The following is a 12,594-nucleotide window of genomic DNA, read 5'->3' as shown; positions in this document are numbered from 1 at the left end:
TCACGCACTCTGTCGATGACTAGTTGGATCGAATCATAGGAGGATTCATCACTGAATTCGTGATATATACTTTAGTCAGCTATAGTGAGGTAGAACGACGCTTCCTCAAGGGACTGCGAGGTAAGTACATTAAATCTTTAAACACTTGGATTGAAATGCTACTATGTGAAAAGCGGGTTATGCGAATAAATTGATGTTTGGGGCGGAGTGGTAGAATCTACAAAAAAGAAGGTAGCACAGAACTAGAAACTATCCCATTGATATCACCTCCGTGAGGGGGCAAAGAAGAGCTCGCGAAGATTTCGCCAAGAAGTGTGATCAACTTGATAAGGCAGAAAATTCCGCGCATACCACCCCCACCAACACCACCACCAGTTTCACCATCTTCACCCCTTACTTCACCCATACCACCTCTACCACCACCGCAAAGTAGTATGGCTAGTTTTATAAAGCTACCAGTATTCAAGGGAGTAGGGAATGAAGATCCGGACCAGTTTTGGTTTGTGATAAAAGCTGTATGGGAAGCACAGGGTGTTACAGATGACAATATAAGGAAGGTAACGTTGGTCAACGCTCTGCAGGATCGCGCGCTGACTTGGTACATTAAGCATTCCAATGACAATCCGAATGCGGGGATAACGAATATCTAAACTGCACTGAACAAAGAATTTAGCAGGCCAAAGTTGGAGGCACAGTCGATCATTGGATTCAAGGAAATCTCAATGCTACCAAGAAAAACCCCATGGGAGTTGGATCAAAGACTGAAGTGCACAATTCGCGAAGCGAACATGACCTTAATAGACGAGCAACACTGCGAATGGTTTATAACCTCATTACGACCACATCTACAGAATGCGTTGTCACAACAAAGGCTAACCACTCAAGCTAAGGCTTTGGAGGTCGTGATGAGATTGCACGAGACTCTGATATAAGATCCTAACCTAGGAATCTAGTAGATTCGTACGCAGTTGAAAAACTTGTGCCCTGAGATGCAGAGTTTGAAACAAGACAGGACGACTCATCCAGAAGTGTGCGACGAGGGATGATGCATAAAGTGCAAGGGCTAGGGGCACGACAAGGGCCACTGCCCGGTGTTTGCGTATTACCTCATGGGAGGAGGACCAATGCCATTGAGACCGGAGGTACAAGTAGGACCAAGTGGAGCGCCTGCATTGTAGTGCACGATTTGTCAGATAGGAGGGCAGCATGCTACAGATAACTGCCATCTATTACAGAAGTATACATAGAATTCCCAGCAATTGTTTTGTAATTTATACAATTCAGTAGGACATCATGAGTGCACCTGTAGAGGTTATGAATTGATGATGGATCAGACTCCTACCTACAGAGTTCAGGCCGAAACACGGGCCCTCGATCAAAATGCAGGAATGGCACGCACTGGATTTCAGGGGCGCAGATGAGGCCGAGGTGGAATATGGCCATGAAGAGGTCACAGATGGCTGATATATTACAATTGCGGAGGACCGGGGCATTATACCCGTGATTGTACAAATCCAACGAGACCATCATACTTATATTGTACGCAGTTTGATCATGAGATAGAGGATTGTCCAACACTGATAGCGAGGTTGCGCGATAAAGGAGCACTCCAACCTCCCTCGACTCAGAGCCTACAAATGATGAGGTCTGAGCCACGCGAGGAAGACCCTAATGTAAATATCGTGCTCTGAAGTGGTATTACGATAGGGGATGACAAAGGTAAGCAACCTGAAAAAAGTACCTGGGTTCACAAGGCTCCAACGAAGGAACCAAAATTTGATTTGGAGCACGCTAAGGAGACCTTCATGGAAGCTAAGAGGAGCTTCGCTGATGCCTCCACTTTAGGAAGTAAAGACAGACTGGAGCCGGAAATGGACCCATCGATGCTCACTACATTCTTATAGACATGCATGAAGCTGTTACAGGATAGCAAGGCTATAAAGGGGCTGCCAGAACTCATAAATAGATGTGTTGGGACCGCACCAGGAGAACCGCCCATAGTCTGGAAGCTTGGGAAGCACACGACGCGAATAGGAAGGGAGATGAGATTAACCGTGTAGATTGGGGAATATGAGATGGAACAAGTGATTTTGGACCTAGGATCAAACGTGAACATCCTGTCGAAGCAGACATGGGAGCACATGGGTAGGCCTGCGCTGCAATGGTCTCCTATCCAAATGCGAATGGTGAACCAACAAAAGATCGTACCTATGGGGAGTTTACAGGGAAGCACAGTAGACATCGTAGGAGCGAGCGCGCTAGTAGATTTCGAAGTGATAGAGATTGTGGATGACAACAATCCCTATCCCGCACTATTGGGAATAGATTGGGAACTTACATGAATGGAGTAATAAATCTAAATAAGCGCAAGATAATCTTTGAGAAAAAGTCACTGCGCATAGTGGTACCTTTAGACCCTGCAGAAGGATCACGCTACACAGAACTAGTGCGTGACAATGACAGTGATGATGATCTGGACTTCATCTACAAGATAACTGCACGAGAGAAATATTGGGTAAATCCAACCGCGAATGGCCGAATCTCTTGGGAGCGCGAAAGCTCCTGCACATTAGATTTTGACGAGGAGATAGAATGATGGTAGAACCAGTTGCACGAGGTAACCACGCTCAACTATAACATGATGATTGGGTCACTGCACTGCATAGCAACATAGATAAGAGACCTGCCTACGTATGATGGGTTAAGTGAGGTGGATGACTTCCTGAAAAAATTTGAAAGAGAAGTACCAAAACAATAACGTTTCGACGCTCTGAATGGGTATTGTGCACTACACCAGCAAGATGGTGGGGTACGCACCAAAGAAGTTTTGAGGATTGGCACAAATGCAGAAGGATGATGCTCATGCAGTTTAGGAAGCCTCAGGTGCAATTGAAAGATAAGTATGACAGATGAATTTGCCCGCGCACCCACCTATCTAGGTAGATACAGGCATATGGTATGAAACCCGCACAAAGGCCTACCGTCCTCATGGTAGGAGACACGATCAGTAAGCAGGAATGGGTAAGGCATTGGCATGAACGGTTGGGACCACGAAGTATGGAAAGACCAAGTGCATAGAAGAATATCTACACAGAAGCGTTTAGCAAATAACACGATGCGTTGAACAAGGTCCACCATGTGAAGCGGGCTGACTAGGACCTGCGCGTACCAGTGGTTCTCCGAGCTTATAGGACTGCCTTAAAAAGCCTGGTCGCGCAAGCACTGCTAAGGTTGGAGTATGAAGCAACCATAGTAAGCCCGATAGTACTTGAGGAACTTAGACCGTGCCTGACAGCACTGATAGATATGACGGTTCACGGAACCTTGGAAGCAGAAATCCAACAGGGAAATCTTAGACTCCAAGAATTTGAAGAAGAAAGGGTATGGTTAAGGAAGAAAAGTGCTTTGGCAGACGCAGAATTCAAGAATATAGAGGACGAGATAAAGGAATATTTTCTCGGTAGAAATACCAAGGTGAAAGGCTGGATGTGTACAATCGCGATGATAGGTTTAAGGCCTATTGCCACGAATTGATCAGTCTGATGCCTTGGCTTGGACTGCACATTGCTAAGCATAGTGACCAGGGTACCATGTTGCAAATGGTAAAGTGCGCGATGACGACGGTAACAATAAAAGGTGGGGATTCTCCAGGAGACATGATGGACGATAGGATGAAACTTTTCAGAGGTGGTGCAACCACCTGACTAGCCGAAGGAAGGACAGTCTTACCGCTCCAGGTAGTTGAAAGGAAGCACTGGACTATAAACTATTCTTCCTAGGAGCTGCGCAATGTTGGAGTTGTGCGTAGAAGCAAAGAATCACAAGGTTCACGACCATGAACAAGGGGCTGCGCTGCCACATGGTTTGACCAGAAAGTGACCATTGAAGTCACTATTCACGATGGGATGCTCGACTTGAGGCCAAATGGAGCGGGCAGCAAGCATTTAAGACGTGATTTATGGGCAAGATTTGGGAAAATCTGCTGCTAAGGGAGCATTAATGAACCGGATTTGGAGGGAACTGTCAAATTCAAATTCAAAAAGTGCTATAAATTATAAAGGGCTACCCAGCAAACAACACTTGGTCATTTGAAAATCGAGCTATTGAGCAGAGCCCTAATTGTTGAGTGCCGAGTGTTGATTGAGCCCCTGAGTTCGCGAGTGATAGATTTCTGCACAGATACAATGGAAATAGTTAAGGATGTTATGGAGGTAACAGAAATGACCACCGAGGATGCCACGCAGGCCCTGACTGTGGGGGATGCTTCCGAAGGTGCTGGGATTGTGGCAGAAATACTGAAATCACCGCGCACGTCAAGACTCAAGAAGGACAAACAAGCAATGGTTCTCGTACGTGTGTCCCCGTAGAACCCGCTGCACACCAAGCTGTCAATGGAGGAGAAGGGGAAAACCATCACCATAGAGACCGATGAAGAAGAAGAAGAGCTGGAGGATCTTATCATCGTAGAGGACAAGGATGAAGGCATGGAGGAGGACACTCAGCCTGCGCACCCTGCGACAAAATTGCCCGCCTATGTTCCCCCATGAAAAGGGAAGGAGAAAGTGCTCGAGGACCTGGACGAGACCAAGAGATTTCTCCAGACCCTGCTCCTCCCAGACAACCTTATGTTTGAGGGCACACACTTGGGACGCGTGCCGAGCCTGAAATTCGAAGATTGGGACCTCGCTGACCACGAGAAGTTCCCTCACCTTGAGACTAGGAACCTTATGAAGCCCAAGAAGAACACCGCGGCGGGGGTTACAAAGCTAGAGCTGCGAAAGTGGTTGCGTGGAGTGGAAAAGGCTGGGCTACTGAATCTGCTATGGGTGCCGCATTTCCACCGTGCCCCAATAACTATTTTCGTCATCAGGCAGCTGCTCGACCTGGTGCATGATGGGTGTTTGTGGCTGGAGGAACCCATCCCCATCACAGAAGACTTGATTCACCACGTCTCCCAGCTTCCATGCAAAGGAGAGGACCCTGCAGACATCTTAGAAGGGAAGGGTAGTGACTTGGCCATCGCGGAGGCCATGAAGAAAAAATACAAGCTAGAAAAGAAGAAGAGTGGCCACGCCATCTCCAGCATCAAGGAGAAAGAAGTATGGGTGGCGACCCAAATCCTGACAGGAAAGGTTATGAGCAAGTGCCACGCAGATGAAGTACCTGTGACAGTGGTAGCACTGGCTGAGCAGATCCAACAAGCAAAAACCCAGTGTGCTGCTAACCTTGCCGCAGTTCGAGAACAGTTGGAGGGACTCCACGCAAAGATCTCCGCACCGAAAGAGTGACTCGAGGGCAAGTCACGATGTTTGTGTTGGGGGCCTGTAGGGCATGGAATCCCCCCAAGGCATGTTTTGGGGCTTAAAGCCCAAGTTTTGACCAAATCTTGTTGTAAAAGCTCCAAATCTTGTTAGTGTCAGTGTCTTCACACGACCATCGGTGATCAAAATATGCTCTTTTGCATTTCATAGTAGGAGTCTCATTCTGATGAGGTTGCATTCCATTAGGTCATATATCCACTGATGGTAGGGTTTGCCTCAGTTTTTCCCTCATGGTATGTACTTGCTGATCTACTTCCATACTTTTTAGTCATGATTCATGTTCATTTTTCAGTTCATTCCATCAATTACATAGGGTTTGGTCTCATTAGGTTTTAGGGTCCCATCATGGTCAAAATTTGATGATTACATGCCAATAATTATCAGCAAGGACATGAGGTGGCCAATAATGACTACTTCTCCTAAGCATCTAATGATGTTGCCAAGCACTTGCCACTGCAAAAAATCAAGTCATCATGAGCACCAATTCACCTGCAAAAGCAAAAGAGAAACAAGCACTAAAACCCTAAATTCCTCTCCCACTGAGCTAGGGTTGGCTATGGGATCAGAGATATCTAAGCAGAGGAGGCATAATGGATATCAGAATTTATGAGGCCATTTCATATCATCAAACATCAGATCTGCATCATTTGTCGCGAAGTCATTCCAAGGAACAAGCCATCCACCACACATAAGGGACGGTTTTTCTTCAACCTATTTTTCTGAGCAAGAAAAGATGAATTTGACAAAAGTGAGAGAGGTTTTTGTCCATACTTGACCGAAGAAGACAAACCTCTTTGAATTTTTACACAGGTTTCATGGTTTGGGAGAAATGTTGAAAACATCATTTGCCTTAGGAGGGTTGTTGCACCTCTAGAGTGACCTTGGTAAAATCAAATTTTCTCCTAGATGGAATGACCAAATGACTTTTTTGATGAGTCAACTGATAAGTAGACACAAATAGCTTTCCCATGAGCTATCATGAGCTCAATTTGGAGTTGAGGAAGACCTTCAAAATTTGACTGCAACAACAATCTACATTTAGGCAGCCTCATTCTGCACATTTTGACCAGTCTTGGGAGATTAGACTTTTGACAGGGAAAATGAACACCAAATTGAAACATTAAAGATGTTCTGGAATGTAGAGTTGACAAGATTTCCATTGAGCTATCAAACGCCCAATTTGGACACTAGGAAGGTTGTCAAAGTGTTCTGCAAAAAGGCACTACACACCTGGGAGGCGGTACGCACCTGGCAAGGTTTTCCTTTGTTAATTTGCACTCGCGCTACGCACTTGGCAGCCAAGCCCCAAAACGCTCCAAAATCACTCAATTTTCTTCAAATCTCTCAAGTTACCTCTTGGCAAGTAAGTAAATCAATCCTTCTTGTTGAAAAGGGTTTTGCATCAAGTTTTGGTGATGTTTTCATTCATAAAGTTAAAACCCTAGTTTTGACTCAAAATTGTCCCATAAAATTCACAAACTGTCTTATAAATTTGACAAGCTCACTCTCTCATTTTATTTCCTATCCAATCCTTTTTTCTATTGTTTCCTAAATACCATTCCTTCATATATTCTTCCCAAATCCCATTCTTACATATAAATTTCCCAAACCCTATACTTTCTCCCCAAAACCCTACATACTTACTCCTACACACATCCCTAAACCCTACTCACATCCCTAAACCCTGTTCACACATAAATTTCCACACTCCCTCCCCCATAAACTCTGCCCATTCCATTCCTCCATCTTATTTCCATACTATTATTCATAAACCATCCATATACAACCACATTTTTCAAAACCAAGGGAAAATAATGGAAAGAGATAGTGAATATGAATTTGAGGAAGAGACACTCAGTGATAGTTCCATGGAGAGACATAAGAAACAAAGCAAAGGTAAAGAGAAGATGCATGAGGATGATATAGATGATGAACAAGAAAGATAACAAACAGTTGAAGGATAAGCAAAGCCTAATGAAGCTTGAAATGTTGAAACTGAAGAGGCAAAGTGACAAAGAGGACCATGTCACTTTGACTTCCATTGAGCAAGAGATTGAACATGACCGGGAAACTTGGCTTGAGAGGGTCAACATGCATCTTGAGGGACTGATCAACAAGGCCAACAGGGACAATAGAATGCTCCGACACATGTCATATCATTATATGACTTGAAAACAAAATCTGCAACATAAGAATGAGAAAGCTTAAGGCTATGTTGAGGAAGGCCTTAAGGAGCAAAAAGGAGCAAGACAAATTGAAGATCTTCACTGAAGCCTCACTAGCCCATCAAAGCAACTAATGGTGGTGCCTTGTGCCAAATCTGGACAAGTTTTGATAAATTTTTGTCATTTTTAAATTTTTAAATTTTGAAACACAGAAAATTGCCTTAGGTGCATAGCGCCACTGGTGCTACGCTTTCCACTGGAGGAATTTTTGAAGAAATGGCTTGTATATCTGGATTCAACATGACGAGAGCATCAAACCTAGAAAACCTCAGCAATTTTGGAGCAAAAATTGGTCACCAAAAGGTCAAAAAACTATCAAAAAATGACCTCTCTACCTCTTTCTGGACACACAGAAGCAGCCTTGGGAGATTTCACTTTTGAGGGGGAAAATGACATCCAAATTCAAACATTCAAGATGTTCCAGAAACTAGATAGGAATACCTTTCCAATGAGCTATCGTGGTCTCAATTTGGCTAAGGGGAAGGCCTCCAAAAGTGGTTATGTAGCGGCGCTACGCACCTGGCTTGTGGCGCTACGCATAGAGCCAGTTTGCCCAAAAATCCAGTTTTCGGCTAGTTTCTTTGCAAGTTGATTTTTTCTCTCTTCATGGATGAATTTATGATTGTAATTAATGCCATGGTGTGTAAATGTAATTGTGAAATGACCTTAGAGGGTAGATTCATCATTTTTAGGTGGTTTGGGGGTCAATGAATCAGTTTCCATGCTTATAGAGGCAAGCTGTTCCACTACCTATATTCCTATTCCTTGTTTAGATATGGTTGTAACAGTTCCTTATCTCTTGGATTCGACCCCTGATGGCTAGCATAGGTGGTTTTGATGTCTATATTATGTATTTTTTCAGTCATTAGCAAAGGTTGGACTCTCTTGGATGCTCTGAGCTACATTGTACATCTTTACAACAGTTTGGCAAGGAAATAAACTAGGATTTGCAGCTATTTTTGTGGCATACTTGTGGTAATGTGTTTTTTCATAGTTTCTTCTTCTGTTATTAGTTTTTCTCATGTGTTATGTGTGCCACAATCTAATTCATTCTTATAGCTAAATGATATCAAGATAGATAGGTAGAATACATTGGTTACAACACTCTGCCTTGGGAAACCATTTAGTTTTTGATGTTTTCTACAATTTGAAGAGGACTCATGAGCATTACATGCCCTCCTGAGCTCCTCACCAGTCTTAGACCTACCATCTCATTCAATTTTAAGTTCTAAAACACCTACCTACCTCGCCCCATAGAACACCCTGCATTCCTGACTTGATTTCCCAGACCCAAAGCTGCCTGCTCCATTTGATCCAACAACAAAACCATCAAAATCAATCAAAATCCCCTGAGCTACTATACCTAGCCTAAAATCCATATCTGATCTAGTCATCTTGACTGAGATTCACAAGGAGAGAGTCCTCTCCCGACTTGGTAGGGCTAGCTACCTGGTTAAGCATGGTTTTTGGTTACCCTAGAATTGCCTCCCTTTAGCGTAAGGTCAATCTAGGCTCTAACATAGGGCACATACCTAGGACGCGTGCCGAGCCTAAAATTTGAAGATTGGGACCTCGATGACCACGAGAAGTTCCCTCACCTTGATTCCAGGAACCTTATGAAGCCCAAGAAGAACACCACGGTGGGGGTTACAAAGCTAGAGCCGCGAAAGTGGTTTCACGGAGTGGAAAAGGTTGGGCTACTGAATCTTCTATGGGTGCTGCATTTCCACCGCACCCTAATAGCCATTTTCGTCATCAGGCAGCTGCTCAACCTGGTGCATGATGGGTGTTTGTGGCTGGATGAGCCCATCCCCATCACAGAAGACTTGATTCACCACGTCTCCCGACTTCCATGCAAAGGAGAGGACCCCGCAGACATCTCAGAGGGGAAGGGCAGTGACTTGGCCATCACGGAGGCCATGAAGAAAAAATACAAGCTAGAAAAGAAGAAGAGTGGCTACGACATCTCTAGCATCAAGGAGAAAGAAGTACACGTGGCGACCCAAATCCTGGCAGGAAAGGTTATGAGCAATTGCCGCACGGATGAAGTACCCATGCAGGTGGTAGCACTAGCTGAGCAGATCCATCAAGCAATAGCTCAGTGTGCTGCTAACCTTGCCTCAGTTCGAGAACAGTTAGAGGGACTCCGCGCAAAGATCTATGTGCCGACAGAGTGACTCGAGGGCGAGTCACGATGTTTGTGTTGGGGGCCTGTTGGGCATGGAATCCCCCCAAGACATGTTTTAGGGCTTAAAGCCCAAGTTTTGACCCGATCTTGTTGTAAAAGCTCAGCAAATAGAGGGCGCAGGGCGCGAAAGTATGATAGAGTCATAGGGTTGTCCGCCCTAGTTTTGTAATGTAATGTCGGCTGGATAGACCTACCCATGGTCCACGGACCATGGGATTGTATAAATAGAGCGAGGCTCTAAGTGTAAAAGAGAATGAACAAAGAAGGAATGAATAAGGAAGTCTAAGTGATTAAGCCGAAGTGTAAAGTGTGTCTATGGGTCTGTTGAGGGCCCTGAAATCGGGTCAACAACAAGGGGGATACCCACCCGGTCGGGAACCTGGTTGGAGGCTCCGTGCCCGTTTGGAGTAGCGGGTCCGACTGGGGATAACGGGACCAGCTTCCCGATGCAAGGGGTGTGTGTGTGTGTGTAAGTTTTGATTTATGCTGTTTCTAGAGGACTTTTGAGAACTAATTTTAATCTAACTCATCATTCGACTATAAGCTGCTAAAATCAGAATAAAAATAACATATACAACCTACGCTAACCCGGGATATATCCTTTCCATCATGTGATCTAAAAAGATTTCATATAATAACTGGTAATGAAGATTATTCAGCTACTATAAGAATATAAACCATTTAAGATAAACCATTCTGCATAAGAAGTTAAATAGGACAGTTGTGGACTGCATATCACATGATAAATCATTCATATGTCAAACATAAACAGATGATTCCACCATACAAAAGTGCCAAATGGTAACCATAAATCTATACATTAACATACAAATAACATCAGCTGTATATCACTTTAAGCAAATCAGCATAAATTCGTCAAGAGATAAAAGTACCATTCATGACTAATTTCTACTCACAACTTCAAGCAATAATGATCTACTTCTACTTACTTTGAATGCCTACTAAGAGTACAGAAATGCAACATCAGTAGCAGACATTAAAATGCAAATATAAATAAATCCGATCCTTCCATTCATCAAACCCTCCTCTGAGGTGCAGAAGTGCATGTTCTGAGGACAAGTTTTTGATAAATTTCTAGACCCTTCTCTAATGCAATGAGAAGGGTTGAAATACTACTACCTAATCTTAATAATAGTATGTTTACAAAATTGAGGATACGGTTCTCAAATGACCGCCCTTTTTCTAATTTAGTTAAAAAGGAAAAAACAACATTCTAAATGAAATTACTTCTGAATCTGGTCTCTGAAGTTGCAGCTGTCAAGCATAGGCTTGAGAAGAGTAGGCCGGATGATTTCTGTGCTTAGCTGGGCTGTGAAAATGGCATCCATAAGAGCTGGCGCTACCTTCTCGGCTGCGTTCATGATGCATCTTACTGTCATGCATTGGCTGTGCGGCTTAACTAAGTAAGTCCAGTAACTTTCCCAATTTAGTCTAGCCAATGCCTGGATTGTTTTCCCGTTTGCCTGCGTTCTCTGTCTCCATTCTGCCTCCATGCCTTCCCATGTTGAGATACCTACATCTTTATTGCATGCAGTGTCTGTGTACAGGGGCGCCATCTCCTTGGTCTTCTCTCTTGTTTCTGAGCTTTGAGCTTTGTTCTTCTTCCCCATTTTGCTTAGCGTTTCTATCTGATTTTGCCTTCACACTTTTCTCCTGCAGGTTATGAGTAAAATGGAAAGATTGATCAGAAAGGTGATGGGAGAGTTTTAAATGCAAGAGATAAATCAGATACGCCACCTTACGTGAAGCAAATCCGCATTAAGGCACACGTCTTTATTCCACTTAATAACTGACAACTGATTTATTACTATCATTAAAAGCGCATAATTCCAAGTCAGGTTATAGTAAGTGGCTTTTCTTTGGGTGGCGCGCCCGAGGGATTCATACTAAGGGGCTTTTATGATTTGCCAACGTACCCTTGCATGTCGCGCAATCGCAAAGAGTAGTGATCGCAATATCACAGATCGCCATATCGCAGATCGCAATAACTCAATGCTTGCCAATCTTCGCCTGCCTTATTTCTGCGATATGCGATCGTGCGATCGCAATATCGCAAATCGGCGGGTTTGTAAGCTTTTCTTTATGGGTACTAGCATGTTGCGATGCGATGTTGTTATTAACACTGAGGCGGTGCGCATATTGGTCTTTTAGAAGGGAAATGAAGGTGTTTCTCATTCTTTTGTGATGCAACCTTAAAGATTTGCCTTCATGAACACAGGTTTAGGCTTAAGTCATTCAAGAAACCTTTTCTAAGTGTATGTTTGTACTTTAGAATGAAACTTTTTCTTTTCCAAAAATTAACTAAGGGTCCCCATTCATTCTATCATCGTGGCTGATACTAGATTGAACGAAAAGGGGGGGGTTGTTGCTGGCCACAACAATTGGCGATTCACTTGGGAGAACCAGTTATCTCTGTTCTTTTTCTATTGACGTCTTCAGACTCCTAAAAAAAATAATTTCTCAGGAATTTTGAACTTTATTATAAAAGATAAAAACAAATGATACTTCAAAGCGTCAATGATGTTTTGTTTCAGCCCCATTTTATTTCAATTATTTGCATTCCCAGATTGTTTTCGAATTCAGGTCAGTCATTACTTGGTCTTGTAAAAACATAAAAATAAAGTGTTCTCTATGTATCAACCCTTTTTTAAGAATGCTCCTTTGTCGCAGGTAGAGCCACTGCTGCCAGCAGGCGTCCATAGCCTCGACAGGGTTACCTATTATCCAGGAATGATCCTTTATCCTGCTTAAGGTTATTTACAACTCTTTCAGAAAAAATCCCTTTCTTGATGCTTTTTCCTTTTTTATTCTCTAAAGAACAATGTCTTGGTTTGGTGGC

This window comes from Pinus tabuliformis, chromosome 2_1 (genome assembly GCF_031772625.1).
Source record: "Pinus tabuliformis cultivar Carrire ecotype Pingquan chromosome 2_1, CPIR1, whole genome shotgun sequence".
Classification (NCBI taxonomy): domain Eukaryota; kingdom Viridiplantae; phylum Streptophyta; class Pinopsida; order Pinales; family Pinaceae; genus Pinus; species Pinus tabuliformis.
This window is presented reverse-complemented; position numbering follows the sequence as displayed.